At 48.9% G+C, this 21,228-nt stretch overlaps 1 protein-coding gene across 5 annotated transcripts in view; it reads right to left on the bottom strand.

Annotated features, from left to right (window-relative positions):
* Ralgps1 (Ral GEF with PH domain and SH3 binding motif 1) overlaps positions 1–20,260 on the bottom strand; it is a 244,145-nt gene extending 223,885 nt beyond the window's left edge. The window contains exon 1 of one of the 5 annotated variants that reach the window (XM_085835005.1): positions 19,745–20,260. The gene's annotated coding sequence lies outside the window, so the exon portion shown is untranslated. Of the gene's footprint in view, positions 1–19,695 lie in introns of all 5 variants that reach the window. The other 4 variants (XM_085835002.1, XM_085835004.1, XM_085835003.1 and 1 more) reach the window with 4 other exon arrangements.
* Positions 20,261–21,228: the final 968 nt, after the last annotated feature.

The following is a 21,228-nucleotide window of genomic DNA, read 5'->3' as shown; positions in this document are numbered from 1 at the left end:
CTAAGCCCATACAACCCAGAACAAATCAAGCCTAACATTATGAGGTCTGGCCTCAACCTGTTCTTTGAAATGTCATATGTCTTACCCATGGATTGATATCTGGTATTACTGTCCTTGATGGATGCTGGATGTCCTTGATGGATGCTGTTCTCATGCCAGCATCCATGCCCAGCCCAGGGAGTAACACTGTTAGAAGGTGTGGCCCTGTTGGAGTAGGTGTGGCCTTTTTGGAGTAGTTGTGGCACTGTGGACATGGGCTTTAAAACCCTAGTACTAGCTCCCTGGAAGTGAATATTCTGTCAGCAGCCTTCAGATGAAGATGTAGAACTCTCAGCTCCTCCTGCACCATGCCTGCCTGGATGCTGCCATTCTCCCACCTTTATGATAATGGACTGAACCTCTGAACCTGTAAGCCGGCCCCAATTAAATGTTGTCCTTATAAGAGCTGCCTTAGTTGGGCTGGAGAGATCACTCAGCGGTTAAGTTAAGCATGGACTACTCTTCCAGAGGTCCTGAGTTCAAATCCCAGCAACCACATGGTGGCTCACAACCATCTGAAATGAGATCTGATGTGTCTAAAGACAGCTACAGAGTACTTCTATATAATAAATAAATAAAGCTTTAAAAAAAAAAAGAGTTGCCTTGGTTATCGTGTCTCTTCAGAGCAGTAAAACCCTAAGACATTTAGTATGCAGGGTTGGCATGGAAAATTGTAAAACACAGCAAGGCTGTCTGCAGGGCGCAGGGGCACAGGGCGCAGGGGCACAGGGTGATAAGATGGCCTATGAGACATCCCACTACAAGCATGTAGCAATCAGGGAAGAACTGCTGCATACCCTGCACTCACTCGACCCCTGCTCACTGCAGGAGAGTAGCTCACTTGTTCCCCTCAGCTCTTCTTCAAGCAGCCTTACCCCCCAACCTCCCAGCTCAGAGTAGGACCTGTGGCTGAAAGGCATGATGACCTAGGGCCTGGGGTCCATCCCGAGCTCTCGGGCTAGCAACCCTGGGCCAGCCTCTCCACACTCACACTTTGCTCCCCTGACAGCAACCGCCTCTCTCCCATCTACAAGAGCAGGCAACACAGACTCTGGGCACCAACCTACTTCTCTACCAGCTACCATGGCCCTCCCTCCTCCTCCCTCCCAGCAAACCCCACCCGACCACTGAGGTGGCACTGACAGGCCCTCAGAATCTCCTCCTGACTAAGGCTAGAAACATGAGGCCCTTTACCTCAAGTCAGCTGACAGGGCTCACAGCCCCTCATCTAAACCACTTTCTCTAGCCTTGGCATTCCCTTTTCTCCTAGCCCCTTGGCCTCTATGAAGTCTGTGTCCTCAGTTCACTGACTGCTCCGTGGAAATCACAAGTCCAGCTGCCAACTTCTCCCTAGCTTCCCACTACTCTGCTGTCCCATGGTCATGCACACTAGCATACTGAGGACACCCACCCTGATGAACACCACAGACCCCTCCTTAACCCTACTTACCCACTGGCCACTCCCCACAGCAGGCCTCCACACAGGCAGAACGACCCTTCTGTTATGACTCTAGCCTTGGTGCACCTAACTTCTTCATCATCTGCTATGACCAGTTTATATTTTTTCAAAGATGTATTTATGATTTATTATTATATCTAAGTACACTGTAGCTGTCTTCAGACACACCAGAAGACGGTGTCAGATCTCATTGCAGATGGTTGTGAGCCTCCATGTGGTTGCTGGGATTTGAACTCAGGTCCTTCGGAAAAGCAGTCATTGCTCCTAACCACTGAGCCATCGCTCCAGCCCCCAGTTTATATTTTTTTAAAAGCACTTTTTTTTTTATTAGATTTTTTTTTTTTTTTTTTTTTTGGTTTTTCGAGACAGGGTTTCTCTGTATAGCTCTGGCTGTCCTGGAACTCACTTTGTAGACCAGGCTGGCCTCGAACTCAGAAATCCGCCTGCCTCTGCCTCCCGAGTGCTGGGATTAAAGGCGTGCGCCACCACTCCCGGCAATTAGATATTTTCTTTATTTACATTTCAAATATTGTCCCCTTTCCTGGTTTCCCCTCCAAAAACCTCCTATCCCCTCCTCCCTCCCCCTGTTTACCAACCTACCCAATCCCACTTCCTGGCCCTGGAATTCACCTATAATGAGGCACAGAACCTTCACAGGACCAAGGGCCTCTCCTCCCATTGAAGACCGACTAGGCCATCCTCTGCTACATATGCAGCTAGAAGAGTCCCACCGTGTGTTTTCTTTGGTTGGTGGTTTAGTCCAAGGGAGCTCTGGGGGTTACTGGTTAGTTCATATTGTTGTTTAAAAGCACTTTTAACATACATAAACTTATTTGTAAATGTACACTGTAAAGTACACTTTACATTTACATACATTATGAGATGATTACAAATAAAAGATTATAGAGATAAAAGATATGAGAATGTTAAAAATAATTGTATTTTACTCATTTCTGAAGTACTTTAGTAATAAAAGAAATTTTCTTTTTTTTTTTTTTTTTTTTTTGGTTTTTCGAGACAGGGTTTCTCTTTATAGCTCTGGCTGTCCTGGAGCTCACTTTGTAGACCAGGCGCTGGCCTCGAACTCAGAAATCCGCTTGCCTCTGCCTCCCGAGTGCTGGGATTAAAGGCGTGCGCTACCACGCCCAGCTAAAAGAAATTTTCTTAATGTTTATATAAACTTCTTCACAGAAGTACAATGTATGCAGAAGTGTACATGATACTCAAGGAATTCCCACTTCCAATCAGTACCTGTGTGGGGCCCCCACATGCCCACATGACCCTTCCATCATGACTTGCCTATAAGGGGCACACACTACTGTGGGTTGTTAGTATGGATCCACCTTGTCTCTTCCTAATCTATACAAAGGGTATGTACATGGGAATGAACATTGTGGGTCACCCAGATTTCCCAGCTGAGCTGGTACTCTAACCAGGGTTACCACTCTACAGGATCCTAATAGGATGTGTGCCCATCCTACAACTGACAAGCTCTGGCCTGGCTTCCCATTTGGGCAATTAGTGTCAGTGCTGCTGCCAGCACTGCAGAGCAAGGCTTCTGGGACATGCCCGCCTGCCATTCTGTGTGCCAGTCTCGGAGCTGGCTTGGTGCCACGTGGGGGTGAGGGCTGTTTCTGTGTTTTCCTAGTGGCTATGCCAGCTCACATTTCCATCAGCGGGAATAGAAGTGTAAGACTCTGTAGTGGTGCCATCATTTCTCCTTCGTGTTAACTACCCTGGTAAAGAGGCATTCACAGGGTAAGCACAGTCCCTTTAGAGAAGGGACCAGTGACAGTGACAGGGCCCTCAAACTTACAGACCTGAGGTGAGTCAGAGTAAAGTGTAGCATTGTTGCCACTTCTGCCTAAATATCATTTCTTCATAAAACCCGAGGAGAGGGGCTGGAGAGATGGCTCAGCAGTTAAGAACACTGATTGCTCTTCCGGAGGGCATGAGTTCAAATCTCAACAACCACATGGTGGCTCACGACCATCCGTAACGAGAAACGAATAAAGAACCTATGGGCCAGAGCAAGAGGGAGAAATGGGGGGGGGAAAGCCTAAGAGAAGGCACAAAAGCCCTGTGGGGAAGGACAGGCAGGTCAACCCAACTGTGAGACCTATACAAAAAAGGCGGGGTATATATACCCCAAGATCTGGGAGCAATGTGGAGGTCCCCCTGGGGTGTGTGCATGTTGTTTTGAGATTTGTTTTGGGGGTTTTATTTTTTGTTTTGCTTTTTTTTGAGACAGGGTTTCTCTGTGTAGCCCTGGCTGTCTTGGAACTCACTCTGTAGACCAGGCTGGCCTCGAACTCAGAAATCCACCTGCCTCTGCCTTCCAAGTGCAGGAATTAAAGGAGTGCGCCACCACTGCCCGGCTATTTTTAGCTTTTTGCACAACTAACATGTAATAAAGATTTTTAAACCAGAATTTATGTGTCCCAAACTCACTCTTTACAATTCTAGAATTGAGTGGTTCTCCCATACTCCACAAGGGTTTGGTCATTGCCTCTTGCTAACTCCAGAGCACTCTCACCACTGTCCCCCAATCCACACACACAAGTCACCACCCACCACCCCTCTCCAGCCCTCCAATCACTGACCCACCTTCTGTGTCTAAGGCTCAGCCTCTTCAGAACACTTCACACAAATGGAATCTAACAAACTGCTGCCTGCAGCTCAGGGGGCCCACACCCTGCCATCCTTCTAGCCATTCATTAGCTGGTAGGAATTTCTGGCGTTGTAGGTTCTATTACAACGCAGCTATGAACAGCAGGGAAAGGTTTTTGTCTGGGCATCTGTCTCTTGGCTATACACCTCAGAGTGGAATGGCCTAGGCTACATAGTAACTCAAGCGTCAACTGTTTCAACATCGCTGTTTTCCAAAGACTAGAACAAAGGTGCCCAGTAAACTGCTCCACAGAGTATGAGACAGTATCCCCAAGGAACTACCCTGAAAGCAGCTCAGGCGGGTGGCACCTGCACAGCACTGTGTGAGCCAGAGGAACACATCCAGGCACACGGGAGGGCTCGAGATGGCTGCTAAACCTCTGCTCTTTGAGAGCTTCCATATGCAGTTTTGTTTTGAGCCAGATTCTGTTCCTGCCTTAACTGTTATGACTTCATACTCTGTCTTCTTTCAATAACTATTTCAGGTTCTCTGTTACAATCACCGTCCTGGAATGGTTCCACTCTGCTGGTCCTTTCCCATTGTCATGCCTATGCACGTGACTCTAGGTCTGAGTCACCTCCCAACTGCAGAGCATGCCTTCAATCAGATTTCCCCCAGGAACAGTGTTAGTATGGGTGTAGCAAAAGCTACACATAAAAGGTGAGTGCGGACTGCCTGAAACTGGTACCTGTTACAATCAGATGTCAATCAAACCGGACACTGCTCCTTCCCCACAACTGGCTGGCAGTGCTCCACTGGCCCCAGGCAGTTCCACTCTGCATGAACTCTGTCAACAGGGTATTCTTTCTCTCAAGGGTTCTTAGGCAAGGGCTCACATTACGTCTTCCTTTAAAATTGAAATTTCACCTAGATGTTAGGTGTTGGCACATCTTTGCTTATTTTGTCTGGTTTACAAGGAGGCTTATAACCTACAAATGGAGTCTTTCTCTGGTTTAAATTGAGGACTCCTTCTAACCCATCCTGTCCTGGTCTCCAGCTTAAGCACTCCAGAAGACACACACTGGACCTCCTCGTGCAAACATCTCCTCCATTTCCATCCTCCTTGTCCAGGATGCTCAGCAACCATGGGTGGCACTTCTCACTTCTGATGATGGCGTGTGTGACTTACTTTCTAATGTCCTTTGGTTAGCACATTCTTTCTCTTCTCGCCTCCTCTCTCATCTGTCATGGCACCTCTGACTTCCTCAAGAAGACAAGGCAGATGATGCGACAGCTGCCCCTGTTTACTGAACAAACGTCCCTAGGGGCTGAATCTTCTTGCTGTATCTCTATAGTGTTACTTTTTCTGCTCTTTCTACCTGACCATTCTTTGTTTGCTAGCTTGCTTGTTTTGAGATAGAGTCTCACACTGTAGCCCAGGTTGGCCTCAAAGGTCTTACGTTGGATGGAAAGACCAGAGCTCTAGCAGCCATCTTAGGCCATGAGGCAGCCTCAGACTTAGAAAGCACTTTGGTCTCTGACCCAGCATACTCTGATACCCTTCTAACTTCCCATACCTTAAGAAGAAACTTGTAGTTTATGTCTTTGTTTTTGTGGAGTTTTTTGGTTGGTTGGTTGGTTTGGTTTGGTTTTGGCATTTGGAAACAGGCTTTCTCTGTGTAGCACTCCCTGGGTGTCCTAAAACTCATTCTGTAGACCAGGCTGGCCTGAAACTCACAAAGATCTGCTTGTCTCTGCTTCCTGAGTATTGGGATTAAAGGCATGCATCACCCTTAATTCCCCCCAAAGCCTCCTCCCCCAGCTTCTCTTATGTTTATAACACTTATAACCCAACTATGGTGCTTTGAAGAGGAACGCCCCCCCGCCCCCCAGACTCATGTTTCTGAAGGTTTAGTCCATAAGGAGTGGCACTATTAGGAGGCGTGGTCTTGTTAGAGTACGCATGGCTTTGTTGGAGGAAGTGCATCATAGGCGGGAGAGTTTTAAGGTGTCAGGAGCTGAAGCCATTTCCAGTGGCTCAGAGTCTTTTCCTGCTGCCTGGATCCAGTTGTAGAACTCTCAGCTCCTCCAGCACCATGTCTGCCTGCATGCCAACAACATGCTTCCTGCCATGATGATAATGGACTAAACCTCTGATTTGGCCCTAATTAGTAAGCTACACCTAATTAAATGCTTTCTTTTGTAAGAGTTGCTGTGGTCATGGTGTCTCTTCACAGCAATAAAACCCTAAGACAGCAACCCAAAGAGTAACAGTTAAATGAGAAAAATGGAGCCGGGAATGGTTGCGCATGCCTTTAATCCCAGCACTTGGGAGGCAGAGGCAGGCGGATCTCTGAGTTCGAGACCAGCCTGGTCTACAGAGTGAGTTCCAGGACAGCCATGGCTACACAGAGAAACCCTGTCTCGAAAGAAAGGGGGGGGAGGGCAGGCTCACAGTAGCTAGAGTCATTTGTTGCTTGGTGTCAGATACCAGCTTGACTGGATTTAGAATCACTCAGAAGTCTCCGAGGACCTCTGCTGATGGTTAACTAAGGAAGAATGTGGCAGCACTGTCCGATGGCCTGAGTCTGGGGCTGAATAAGCATGAACCAGCGGGCTGGTGAGATGGCTCAGTGGATAAGAGCATCCGACTGCTCTTCCAAAGGTCCAGAGTTCAAATCCCAGCAACCACATGGTGGCTCACAACCATCCATAAGGAGATCTGACTCCCTCTTCTGGAGTGTCTGAAGACAGCTACAGTGTACTTACATATAATAAATAAATCTTTAAAAAAAAAAAAAAAAAGCATGAACCAGCATTCACCTCTCCAAGTCACACCATGACCACAGCCTCACATTCCCACCATCACAGTTTCCCTGCTGTGGTGGACTGTATCTCTCTCATGTGAGTCAGAAGAAGCCTGCCTTCCTTCCGATCCTTCCTCCTCAGGCACTGTGTTACAGCAAGGAGAAAAGACAGTCAGTGTAAGACAGTCGTGCTCATCAACAAAGTCTAGCACAGTTTTACACTATCAAACAATTAAACACTCTAAAAGGAACGGGAATCTTCTGTACGAATGAGGGCGCTTTCACTAGGAAGGCCAGCCAGACTCCAAACGGACAAACCCCAGCTCACTACCTCTTCCTCCCCAACTACCATTCCTTCTAAATTCCATTTTTCAGTGATTGGGTCCACCCACCATCTCCTGTCAACAAAGTCAAAGACAGACCTCACCCTCCTTCCTCACTGCATCACTGTGCAAAGGTCTACTACCTCAGCTTTATGAAACAGCCATCCATGGCCAGGATCAGGACTCACTAGCTGGCACCTAGACTAGCAACAGCATCCCTCATCCCCTGATCTCTGCCTCCTTCTTGCTACCTTCTCTACACTGCAGCAGAATCAGCACTAACAGGGCTTCAACGGCCTCCATCCATCCCAGGACAAGAGCTAAATGCATGCTCACTCTCCATCGGGCCCTCTCAAGCTCCCTCCTCCCAGCTCCTCCTCCCAGTTTCTCGTCTGATGACACACCCAGCACATACACTGGCCTAACTAGCACACCAGCTCACCCAGACTTCTGTGTGGCTACCCAAATGCACCTCCTACCCAATTCCTGCACCCAGAAAGTTGAAGCCTTTCTCTAAGACCTGAAGCTTTATGTGGTCCTATTAGCTCTCATTTCTAAGGTGTGGCCTCCTCCAATACTGTTCTGCCCTCATTTGCTGTCTCCTAACTATCAAGACCACAGGGTCCCTAGGGCAGTGACACAGTGTAGAGCCCAGTTACATGCTCCATGGATTTGCACATCATGATTAAAAAACGCTAATGAGCTCAAGGTATCCTCAAATACCCTCAAGAAGAGAGGGGGCAGCCAGTCTTGCAGGAAGCAGAAAGAAGGCTGGCTGCTCTCCTGAAGGCAGAGAATCAACAGCTCAGAAAGCATTGCTTAGCTGACAGCTGGAAAGTCCAGAAATCAACTTCAACAGCTAGGACATAACATGGCAGAGACTGCTAGCTCAGTCTGACCAGTGCCGTTTCCTGGGACCAGCATTCATCTCTCCCTTGTTCTCAACACTGGCCACACTGGCATCCTCCTGTTTCCAACTCGTTTTTTTTTTTTTTTTTAAGATTTATTTATTGATTATATGTAAGTACACTGTAGCTGTCTTCAGACACTCCAGAAGAGGGAGTCAGATCTCGTTACGGATGGTTGTGAGCCACCATGTGGTTGCTGGGATTTGATCTCCGGACCTTTGGAAGAGCAGTCGGGTGCTCTTACCCACTGAGCCATCTCACCAGCCCCTGCTTCCAACTCTTAAGTACTGGATGACAGACATGTGTCACCACACTGGGCTGTAGTTAATATTTTACTGCTTCGTGCTCAGGCATCTAACATTGTACAAGACAGGACAGGGCTGGTTTTCATTGCACCACAGCCAGCAATGTGCTGGTACTCACTAGCTCAACAAGGACAGGCCCAGTGGACAGACAGACAGACAAATGGGTCTGGCAGGACAGGGAAAATGGAGTAGCAAGGCTGCCCTCTGCCTTCAGCTACAGGTGTGGTCTGACCCCCTTCAGCTCATCCTTGGCAGTCATCCAATCCTGAGCTTCCCTAGGGATGCACAGACACCAGGAAACCCCTCAAGGTAGACTCTAGCTCCACACTGGTGATCTGTTTTTCCGAAATATAAGCTGCTCCTCCGAATCTCAGGAGTACCACTGGGTGCTGGTAAACTGGGTTAAGAGCTTTCCCAAGACTAGGATGTTCCCCCATTACAACAGCCCAGAACCATGATGGAAACCGGTGAACAGAAACACTGTTTCTTATAGGTAGCCACTGTCACCAGGCTAGTCAGCAGAGCCTCACAGCCAGTCAGGGCTTAGCCCTGCTCCCTTGTAGTCACAATGACCCTCAGCCTCAGAGTCTGTCATCTGAGATAAACCCATAAGCACTGGCATGGTTTATTAGCAGTCATGTATGACCTCCTGGCAGCGGTTACGAGATTGCTATACTCAAACGAATTTGCTCACATGACTGAGAAATCAGGACAACTGAGCATGAAACCCAGACAAAGTCTCTTCCCCTATCTGGGAAGCGAAGATGCATGGCCCTCCAGCCTGACAGGCCACCTGATAAGCACAGAGGCCACAGATGCTGGGTGCAAAGGTGCCCAGAGATAAGGAACATAAGAAAGCTAAATGAGGTCAAAAGGAGGCCACACACCAACCAGCACACCACCTCATCAACCTTCCCCAGAAGCCAGATCCCAACTCCGGTCATCAGGTGCCAAGCACACACACTAATGGTTACTGTCTCACTTTTCACTGTAACACCAGGATTCCCGGGTCCTAACACACTGAGCTGAACTGAACTCCCCAAATGCAATGAGAGGAAATTAAAAATACATAAAGTCAACAAAGCCGGAATAGGTACCTTTATCCAGGCAGCTCCATTTCCTCAGCTTGCCGGTGGCTCCACAAGGCAAGGGTCATGTCTTACTCTAAGGTGTCTAGGGTGTGAAGGAGGTACCCACAAGGCAAGGGTCAGGTCTTACCCTAAGGTGTCTAGGGTGTGAAGGAGGTACCCACAAGGCAAGGGTCAGGCCTTACCCTAAGGTGTCTAGGGTGTGAAGGAGGCACCCACAAGGCAAGGGTCATGTCTTACTCTAAGGTGTCTACGGTGTGAAGGAGGTACCCACAAGGCAAGGGTCAGGCCTTACTCTAAGGTGTCTAGGGTGTGAAGGAGGCGCTCACAAGGCAAGGGTCAGGCCTTCCTCTAAGGTGTCTAGGGTGTGAAGGAGATACCCACAAGGCAAGGGTCAGGCCTTACTCTAAGGTGTCTAGGGTGTGAAGGAGGCGCTCACAAGGCAAGGGTCAGGCCTTCCTCTAAGGTGTCTAGGGTGTGAAGGAGGGACCCACAAGGCAAGGGTCAGGCCTTACTCTGAGGTGTCTAGGGTGTGAAGGAGGCGCCCACAAGGCAAGGGTCAGGCCTTACTCTGAGGTGTCTAGGGTGTGAAGGAGGCGCCCACAAGGCAAGGGTCAGGCCTTACTCTAAGGTGTCTAGGGTGTGAAGGTGGCGCCCACCAAGGCGAAAAAACCCCAACTCTCTCCTAGCCTCACCCTGGATAACGAACCTCTCTGAGCTTCCGCTGTCTTCAGTGAATCAACCACTTTTATCCTGTCCGATCAACACAAGGCAGAAATAACTGCCACCGAGACACTGGGCACAGTGAAGTACTCCAGTAGGATACTAGGGAAGGGACTTCTGTACCAACACGGAGTCACACCAGTCCATTTTCTTCAACAGCTCATTCCTCACTCATCTAACTGCCAGATACCCACACAACAGCGGCGTATCTAAAGAGCTTTCTCTCTTTTTTTTCTTTTTTCTTTCTTTCTTTTTCTTGTTTTGTTTTGTTTTTGAGACAGGGTTTCTCTGTATAGCCCTGACTGTCCTGAAACTCACTCTGTTGACCAGGCTAGCCTTGAACTCAAAGATCTGCCTGCCCCTGCCTCCCAGAGATCTGGGATTATGCCACTTCATTTTTCAGTTCTGCAAGCCTGACTAAAAGCCAGCCTAGGACAAATAAATACCCGGAAAAAAATTAAGAAAAGGAAGAAGTAAAGAAAGGAGAGGAAAAGTTACAAAGAAGACAGTGAAGGAAATGGTTAAAACAGAGAAAGTCACTAACTCCACATAACATTTTATCACCACAAAGAAGAAAAACAAGTTCTTCTGAATTTATTAACTTGTTTTCCATAAATATTTAATTCAAAAATGTACTAACTGATCTCCCTTGTCCTACTTACCAGAGGACACAAAAGTGGGTAAGAATTATCAGGCCCAATACAAGTGGACTTAAAGATGCTTGTTATTGCCCCTCCCTTCCACCTCATTTCCAAGAAACCTGTGATTGTCAAGGCCAAGCATCTAAATTTCTTTCCCATTGCCAGGGGCTGCAGGTATAGCTCTGTGGTTAAGAGTATTGGCTGCTCTTCCAGAGGACCTGGGTTCAGTTCCCAGTACCCACATGGTGGCTCACAACTGCATCTAACTCCATTTCCAGGAGATTTGATGCCCTATTTTGGCCTCCATGGCCACGGCATGCACATGCCCCCCAACACACACACACACACACACATACACATGAGAAAGAAGACTGTAATATTCACTGTCTAGAATCATATAACAATAAAACAGGAAGGACCAGGATCAGGACCAGGTTCAGGACCAGGGAGCTCCTGGACAGGCCCTGCCCACAGTGTCTCTCCCACTCTAGTACTATCCGCCGCCTTCCTGAGATCAAGACCTGCATCTGCCAAGCCCCACCACAAAGCCCCAACTCAGAGAATACTTATCTTACAAGGCAGGGAAGACACTTGCTGTGGGTGACACAGCCAATGCAAAGAGGCTGCACCTTCCTGGCTGCAATAGCCAGCCCCACTGCCAGCCCCATTGCCAGCCCCATTGCCAGCCCCATTGCCAGTCCTACTGCCAGCCCTACTGCCAGCTCATCTGAGTACATTCTTTGAACAATGAGTCACACAGCTTTCACATGGGATCATTGGTAGCCCCCAAAAAGGCATCCCAGAATCCATAACTCTGATGAAAATGAGTCTCATCCTAGCACATTGCTCTTGCAGTTGCTCTTGAGCAAACCCTCTGGCAAGTGCTGGTTGGTGTCATCTCCTGGAAACCTCATGAGGGCCACGCTGAGGGAGGCACTTTCACATCTCCACACAAATAAGAAAACACTGTGCCTCAAGCACACCCCTCAGCCTCTCTGATGCTAGCTCAGGAGACGAACTTCCCCGACAGGGCAGATGAACACACAAGTTCTGCAGAAGAATGAAGGACCTGGGTCTGTATGGTCTCTGCTCTCCTGGTGCAGATGAGACAAGCCCAGCTAGTGGCCCATGGGTAAGCTCAGGGACTCTGTCTGTGCTCAAGTAAATAGGGTGCTTACCTGACTCTGTGCTTAGCACCTCCTTTAAGAAGAGGTAGGAAGAGAGGAGAGAAGCTCCTGAGAGGAGCACCCTCGGGATGGCTGGGGACATCTGATCAGCACCATTCACACTGTGCTAAGATCAGAAGAAACAGTCAGAGAGGCAGTGCTTGGTGCTCCTCCAGACAGCTTCCTTCCAGGTACTGTGCTAAGTGCCCCACTGTACCCCACTGCAAAGCCCCAACTCAGAGAATACTCATCTTACAAGGAAGGGAAGACACTTGCTGTGGGTGACACAGGTTGTCTGCAGCAGCTATAATGTCAACCCAGGTCAGCCTACTCCAGAGCCTAAATCTGCTCAGCCATTTCATTCTCTGGCTTCTGTGGAGGTTAATCACCTCCAGTCAGCCTCCATTTGCACTAAAGGGCAGGACAGGACTGAATCATCCCCATGTGCCTATTGTCCAGAGCAACATACAGCCCATGGCAGGAGCCACAGAGTGGAGAGTGAGTGCTCACCTGGAGAAAGATCAATGAGTGCCCACAATGACAGTTACGGAAGTACATTCTGTGAGCCCTGCAGATCCAAACAATGTACTCTGGCCCACGTCAAAGTCCACATATTGGGGTGGAGAGATGGCTCAGTCATTAAGAGAACTTGCTGATCTTCCAGAGGACCAGAATTCAGTTCCAAACACCCCCATGAGGGTGCACAACCACTTGTAAGTCCAGATCCAGGGCATCTGATACCCTTACTTCTACACTCCACTGCACATACATAGTGCACAAAAACTCATATAGACACACACAGATTACACAGATAGCTAGATAGATCAATCGATCAATCTTTTTTTTAAAGATTTATTTATTTATTATATGTAAGTACACTGTAGCTGTCTTCAGACACTCCAGAAGAGGGAGTCAGATCTCCTTACGAATGGTTGTGAGCCACCATGTGGTTGCCGGGATTTGAACTTAGGACTTTCAGAAGAACAGTCAGTGCTCTTAACCACTGAGCCATCTCACCAGCCCCTCAATCGATCTTTTTTAAATCTATAAGCTACCTAGTTATCTCCCAAGGCCTCCTTCCTCCAGCCCAGCTACTGGCAGGCTGAGAATGGAGGGGATAGAGGTACATGTCAGCAAATATGACCTGCCCATCTTCAGGCCTATTTTCCCCCAGCTCTGCACACTCTAAAGACTCCACAGGATAACTGTTGCAGCCACACCTGCAGCCATGGAACTGTCTTTGATAAGCACTTGGAAATGTGGATAGAATTCAGAGACTAGGATGACTTAGAGAAAAACCATAGGCAACCACGTTTGGGACACATGACTCATTCTATCATGCCATGGCCCAAGACACCTATTCTGGCAGAGCCTGGGACTCGGCAGCAAGCCAACTTTCTCTGAGCACTAAGAAACACAGGCATAATGCCATACATACAATAACTCAGTGCATGGATCACAGTATGCACATGATGACAGTGAAGAACTAAGTAGCTTCACAAAGGAGGAAACATGAAGCCAGGTAGTGGTGGTGCACATCTTTAATCCCATCACTCTGGAGGCGGAGGCAGGCTGATTTCTGAGTTTGAGGCAGCCTGTTTTACAGAGTGAGTGCCAGGATAGCTAGGGTTATACAGAGAAATGCTATTTCGAAAAGAAAAGAAAACAAAATAAACGGAGGAAAATGGAGGCTGGGGAGACCCCTCCCCAAGTTTCCCAGGGAAGTCACTGTTCACTGCTCACCCCTACTGCTGGGCCCAGCGCTTAGCTCTGTAACTACTGACTGGACTATCTCTCTCCACACAACCTGTGAACGTGGTAAGGCCGTATGTCTGTATGCCTGCACACTATGTCTCCACGCTCACCTTCAAGTGCCTGGTGAGCATCTATCTGCCGGCAAGGACTGGAGCCCACTTGGGGCTGTGAGCCAGGGCAGCTCACCTGCTCTAGACATCCATAAGGCCTGACACTGTGCATGCTTTGCAAGCATGATGTCTTCTCCTCTCGCAAAACTCAAGACTGATCTGATTATCATCACCCAGGACCAGTAAGTAAACTGCCCATGTCATACAGCCAGTAAGTACCACAGCTAGACCCAAGTCACAGGCTAAATGGAAAATCAGTTTTCAATCCCAGCATGCAAATCCCCTTTCCTTTCTCTTTTAGCTTTCTGTCTCACATCCAAGTACACGCACTGCCCTTTAACCTATTGTTCACTGGGACCAGAGCCATTTCATCCCTAGAGAAAAGGGGACATCTCTTGTTAGTCTTCTAAACAATGACTACTAGGCAGGAATGAGTAAACACCATGTGGGTGGGGGTAGGGGTATAAACCAGTGCTTACAGTATCAGAGGAATTCTATGTACCATGGAGCAGTCCCCACAGCTGGAAACTTTTCCAGACTAAAGTCAATGGATATACAAAGGGGACTGGTGGTATGTACAGACTGTTGCAAGAGAAAAGAATATAGAATAAATAACCAATTACAGCCGCCTCCTCCAAGGAGAGGACATGGAACTGCAGGCTTAAGGGAAGACAGACACCTAACATGTGAGCCCCCTACTTGCTTAAAATAATCCCTGTAAGTTTTGTTTAAGCTTGTGAGATAAACGTTTTAGAGAACTATTTAAAAGAACTGACTGTGAAGGAGAAAGCTATGTGAACACACGCACGAGTGCCGTCTGCACTGAGACTGCACAGGACCGGAGGGCAGCCTTGTTTTCTCTCTCTTTCTAACTCACTGAGAATTTCACACATCATATTCACCCCAACTCCCCCCAGACCCAGCCCTTCCCTACCCATGGAACTCTGTGTCCTCCCTGTTCTTACTTTAAATCCACCAAGCCCAGCTGTGCTGCTCATATATTCGTCGTGAATGTGTGGGACTGCACTAGAACATGGCAAACATACCAAGGGCTACCCGGAAAGAAAACTGACTCTCACCTCTTCCAGCAGCTATCAGGTGCTAATGGCTCCTGAGCCAGAGGTGGAACCACCTCTCCTTTGTATGCTGGAATTTGGTCTGGCTTAGGCTTGCACAGATCTTGTACATACTGCCACAGCTGCTATGAACTCCTATGTGCAGCTGCCCTGCTGTGTCTGGAAAACACTGTTTCCTCAGAGTCACCCCCCACCTTTGGCTCTTACAGTCTTTCCATGCCCTTCCTCTTTAATGACCCTCAAGCCTCAGCGGGAGGAATGCGATACAGATGTCCCATCTAGGGCTGAGCTTTCCACCGTCTCTTATTCTCTGCACCTTAACAAGTGTGAATCTCTGTGTTAATTGTCATCTACTGTAAGAAGCAACTTCTCTAATGGGGGGCCGGGGGGGCTGAAGGATGTTCTTCTCCACAGGTATAATGATAGGTATTAGGAGCTCTTACCTGGGGCATATGACCAATCTAGTCACAGATTCGTGGCCCATAATGGTTCCAGGTATTGGTCATCATGTGAAATGGGTCTTAAATCCAATCAGAAAAGGATCAGTTACTACTGTGACATTCACGCCACCAGTGCACCAGTGGGCGTTTCTGCCAGGTCAGGCACTGTAGTTCCCAGGGTTCCCAGGTGGTAAGACCAATGATCACTGTCCTCCTCTGGTGAGTGTCCCAGCCCTATGAAACTATGATTAAAGCTTCCAGCTAGGTTTCTCTGTGGTCTATGATTCAATTATGTGGCCTCTTCAACAATGGGGTCTTAACTTCAAGTTCTGAAGAGCAGCCAATAGTACTGGCAAAAGCCTATAATGTTCTGAGGATCTAAGGAATATCACTGACTAAAGAGGTACTGAGTCCTGGAACTGAACTTTTTATTTGTTAGTCTGTGGAGTCCAGTGGAGCACTGGTACCTTGTTACAGAGTAACCCTATTTTAGTTCTGTGTGTGTGTGTCTTGTGTGTGTGTGTGCACCCTTCCATATATAGTTTCTACAGTATTGGTTTCCATGACTTTGTCATTTATCCATCTCTGTTTTCTCTCACCCTGCCCTTCCATCCCTCACCCCAACTTATCTCTTCCTGCATCACAGTTTTTGCCTTTCATGTTGAATCTCACAAAGTCCACTATAGCACTGTGATATTATCGTTTTCTTGTTTGAGACCAGGTCTAATTATGGCCTTAAAAGCACAGAGATTGGGCTGGAGAGATGGCTCAGTGGTTAAGATCACCGACTGCTCTTCCAGAGGTCCTGAGCTCAATTCCTAGCAACCACATGGTGGCTCACAATCATCTATAATGGGATCCAATGCCATCTTCTGCTGTGTCTGAAGATAGTGACGGTGTACCCACATATATGAAATAAATATGACTGGAGCAAGTAGAGGGGAAGGGGCACAGAGATCTGTCTGCCTCTGCCTCCTGAATGCCAGGATTAAAGATGTCCACCACCACATCTGGCTGTGACATTCTTGTGCAACAGACAAAACATATGCTGAAGGTACAGCAGACTTGTGAGCAGGGGAGACAGTCAGCCAGACTGACTTCCTAAAGAATAGCCTTCATCTGCTCCTTCAACAAAGATTTGGTAACTTCCTACCAGGTGCCCAACAGGAGCAATATTGCTCTGTTTTATTTTCTGAAACAGGCTGTTGTGAGCTGCCTGATGTTGAATGCTGTGAACTGAAAACTCGGGTCCTCTGGAGCAAGTGTCCCAACCACTGTACCACCTGTTCAGCCCGTAGACATATATTTTTTTAAAAGTAAACCATGGGTCACTGACTTCCACCTTCCTGCTTTTCTGAAAAATGTTAAGATTTTCAGCTTGCCAAACAGAAGGCAGAATTAGTCCTCCTAAGGATCACACTGTCCAGCGCTCTCCACTCAGCTAAGAAAGTGTAGCTCAGGAGAGAAAAGGAGACTTATTTGAGGTTATATAAGAGGCAAAGGCCTCAGAATTCCTGGTCCTCATCTCCTTGTGCCACATGCTGTTCTGCGTAACCAATGTTGGAAGCTGGGCAGCCAGGGGCTGGGACAGGGAGGGAAAGGTTCCAGTGCTGGGTGCCATGGAATTGCAGTACCTTAAAATGGCTTGTTATGTCTTCACAACAAATTTACAAAGTAAATCAGGCTTGTTCTTCATTTTTACAGCTAAGGAAACCAAAACTCTGAGAAAGTAAAACGCTGGTGTTAGGTCACACGGCAGAAGGAACAGTGGGAGGCTTCAAGCCAATCTGCCTGCTTACCAAGCCAGAGCTGTAAGGAACAGGCTGGGGACAGATCACAACAGTTTTCTACTATGCAGTTTTCTCTCAGCTCTGAATGTGGTTGCCCTAATAACAAATTAAAAAGCTAACTATGAAAAAAATAAAGTCAATTATGAGGCAAGTGAAAGGGTTCAGAGGTTATAAACAGAGGTTATAAAGGTGCCTACCGCCAAGCCTGAGAACCCGAGGTTGATACCCGGAACCCATACGGTAGAAGCAGAGAACAGACTCCCTCAGGTTATCCTCTGACCCTCATATGCACACGGTTACATGCACAGAAATACACATAAATGTAATAAAACTATTTTTAAGAAGGGAAAAAAACTAACCATCTAATTTTCTGATATGCAGGTTTGGAGCTTTGTTTTAACACAAAGGACAGGAGAAAGTCCCTAGATGACACACAGCTTCTGCCAAGACAGGGTGGGACAACTCACGCTGCTGCTTCTAGACCTAGCACCTGCCACACAAGTGCTTCCGCAACAGGGGCCTATCCCTGCCACATCCCCATGAGGCACTGAATCACTGATGCCAATGGTAGCAAGGGAAGCATCATGGTATTTGGTCCCCCCAAAAGTCCCACGTTTCTAAAATGAAGGCAAATGCAAGCTAGCAAAGAAGTTTCTGCACCTTGTCTTCAGTCCATCTAACCCAGGGTGAAAAGGTATGTCAGGTTAGATTAGCCAAGCACTCGTGAGGAAACACAAGGTACCCAAAGGTCACACACAGATAAAGGGTACTTCTGGAGCACAGAGACTCTATCATATCTCTCCCTTCTGTCTCCATAAACACCTAATGAAGGTCTGCTGTGCTCTTCATCCTAAAGTCTTCTTTCTGAAACGTGGCAGAATCAAGTTGGTAGTGGGAGTATTCCAATGGGCTCTACTATAGGCCTAATCCATCAGCTAAGATCCACACTGGACCTGGGGTCCAAAGGCCAGCCAACAACGAAACATGCTTCCCTTTCCATTTATCATGGCTCCCCAGGCTGCATTCCTGCCCAAGGCTTCACAGGGAGTACCATAATCTAAACCACCTCTAGTTTGGAGGAAGGAATTCCCCAACACAAATGCAATTCAAACTCTCGAGAAAGAGACTTTTTTTTGTTTTGTTTTGTTTTGTTTTTTTGAGACAGGGTTTCTTTGTGTAGCCCTGGCTGTTCTGGAACTCACTCTGTAGACCAGGCTGGCATCAAACTCAGAAATCCGCCTACCTCTGCCTCCCAAGTGCTGGGATTAGACCTTACCTCACCTCTTGACACGTAATTCCCCTCTGGCCCTGGAAGGTCACAATTAGGCACCAGTTATGGTTACTTTGACAACAACAAAACACACAAAAAGGCAAAAATAACTCCCAGGTGTCTGTCCCAGCTCCAAAGAGCCAAGTTCTCATTGTGCCTCTTCGCCCCCACCCCGCTACCTTTTCTATCTTTTTGAGACCAGCACTGTGAAGATCTGCATGAGCATCTGCTACCAGGAGATCCAGAACCCTTCCGAGCATAGCACCAACGACTACTCTTGAAGAGCACACATTTTCCAACAGCTGATCAACCAATGAAACCTAACTACCCCGAAATCCTGCCAAGCTCCTTCAACAGCAACAGGGGAGTAAAACAAAAACAACAACAACAACAAAGGCAGTGTGCCCACTTAGGGCTCGGTTTGGCTCAGGAAAGCAGTCGGCCTATTAACCAGGGCAGCTGCGATCCTTGTACGACTCAGCAAAGACACAGGCTGCCCTGGCCTGCCCCTCCAAAAGACAACCATGAATGCCTCCAAAGCCCGCAGAAAACCCAAAGCCCCAAGACGGCGGAGAGGGCAGCTTCTTCCTTCCCCCAAAAGGGTCCCACTCACCCTCAGGCTAGTCCTCACCTGCAGCCCTGCTTCCGGACCTGCCAATGATCCTCAGCCCCGCCCCCTGCCTCCCCCCGCCCCCGCCCCCGCCCCCGCCCCTACAGGGTTTCCCCAGCCCCGCCCGCTGCACCTGTGCTTTTCCCCAGACTCTCCTTGCAGCCCCTCCCATTGCCACCCCATGCCCCGCCCCTCGCACCTGAGCCCTTTCTCCGCCGCTAACCTACACACAGGTTCACTTTCTGGTCCCGGAGACCAGAGCCCCCTCCAGACCCCACGCCTCGTGCCCAGGCTCCGCCCCCACGCCAAGGCCCCGCCCCCAACCATCAGGCCGCGGGACCCGCCTCCCGCACCTGCGCCCTTTCCCCCCACAACCCCCTCCCCGCCCCCCGCGCCGCCATCTCCCCGACAACCACACGCTGTCATTCGCGCCCCTGGGACCCGAGCTGGCCATGGTCCCGCCCCCCCTTCCAACCCCAAGCCGAGGTCCCACCCTCGAGCCGAGGCCCCGCCCCACCCCCTCCGGCCGGGGATCCCGCTCCGCCCGCCCCCCTCCCCCCCCTGCCCCCCGCACCTGCAGCGGCTCCCGCCCAGGGCCCCGCCCCGCCAGCCGCTCCTCTCACCGCTGCAGTCCGGGCTGGTCACCTTGACGAGGGCCGCAGTGGCTGCCACCGCTTCTTCATGGTCCTGCGAGAAGCCCAGCGGCAGCGGCGCCTTCGTTCCGAGACCGGGGCCGGATTGAGGTTGAGCCAGGCGCCAGCTTGAAACGCGGGGCCGACGCGGGAGCCCAGCCGGTGCCCAGCCGCAGTAGGAACCGTCCACTCCTGGGCCTGAGCGGCGGCCGGCTCAGCCAATTGGCGCGCGGCACCATACCTGGGTTCTCCAACCAGCTTGCCGTAAGGGCGGAGACACGCAAATGAACCGGCTGGTTGCACCAGTGCGCAGCCGCTGCAGCAGCGGTACCCCCACCAGCCGCGGCCTGCGCTTCGGTCTTGCAGACGCTCAGGCTTGCAAGGATGCTCTGCTGTTCTTGTCGGGCTCAGCCGCCCGCCACGCCCACCCCCTGCCTAGAAATAGACTCAGTCTACAAACATCCTTCCAGGCCTCACCCAGTGTCCTTCTTAAATTCCTACCTAGAGCTTATCGTTTTCAACAACAACATCGAAAAAAAAAAAAAAAAAAAAAAAGGCTTTGTGAGCAAGACATCATCACCCTAGTCCCATTCTTCACAAACATATCCAGAGGTTTCTTTATGTGATTCTAAATCTGTCAAATTGACAATCACAATCAATCCAGTAACACACTTTGAGGTCCTTGAGACTGATCCATGGTTTTCACAACACGTAAAAGTTAGGCCTGAAGAGGGTCTTGCCCAAGACCATAGCGTTCAAAGCAGGGAAAATGGGCCTGGAAGCTGTCTCCCTGCACCCAGACCCTTTTATGGCTGGACCAGGCAAACACAGTGAGTACAGCTTAAATCATCTGGTTTAAAGGCAGAGAGATACTAAGTTACAAAGACCGTGGAAGCCAGTGGGTGGCTGTGAATCCCTAAACTCAGAACCACAGCAAAATTCTGTTATGCCTACAAGAGAAAGGAGGGTAGGATGCTTTTTGGACATGTAAACAAGATCATCATTTTGATAACGTAATTTTTGCTGCTGTGGCGTCGCTTATGGAAAGATTTAGATACTGCACTATTTAAAAGAAGAGGGAGAGGAAAACAAGAGAGTCAGCAGAAATTAAACCACTTTAAGTGTGAGGTGAGGGAACAGGGGATCTCTGAGGCAAACGTCTGCTATTTTGCATGAAGAACACAGTGATGCCCAAAGGATAGTCTTAAACTGTTTCCCTTAGATAAAGCAAGAGATGCATGGTGTGAGGATTCTTTTAGAAGATTCGGGATCCAGAGAGGCTGAGAGCTGAGCGCAAGCTTGAGGAAGCTTGGAGAGATGGCTATAAAGTTAAGAGTGATAGTCTAGCATAAAGTGGAGTGCTCAGGACAAGCATAAAAAGATGGACCTGCATGTAGAGGTAACCCTAATGCTTAGGATTGGGGGGATGGAAACTGGAGACTTGCTGGCTAGCAGATTCAGTGAGAGACCCTGTC

This window comes from Mus caroli, unplaced genomic scaffold, assembly GCF_978045245.1.
Source record: "Mus caroli unplaced genomic scaffold, Mus_caroli_1 scaffold_2, whole genome shotgun sequence".
In the NCBI taxonomy this organism is placed as follows: domain Eukaryota; kingdom Metazoa; phylum Chordata; class Mammalia; order Rodentia; family Muridae; genus Mus; species Mus caroli.
The sequence above is the reverse complement of the archived record's forward strand: the minus strand, read 5'-3'. Positions and strand labels throughout refer to the sequence as shown.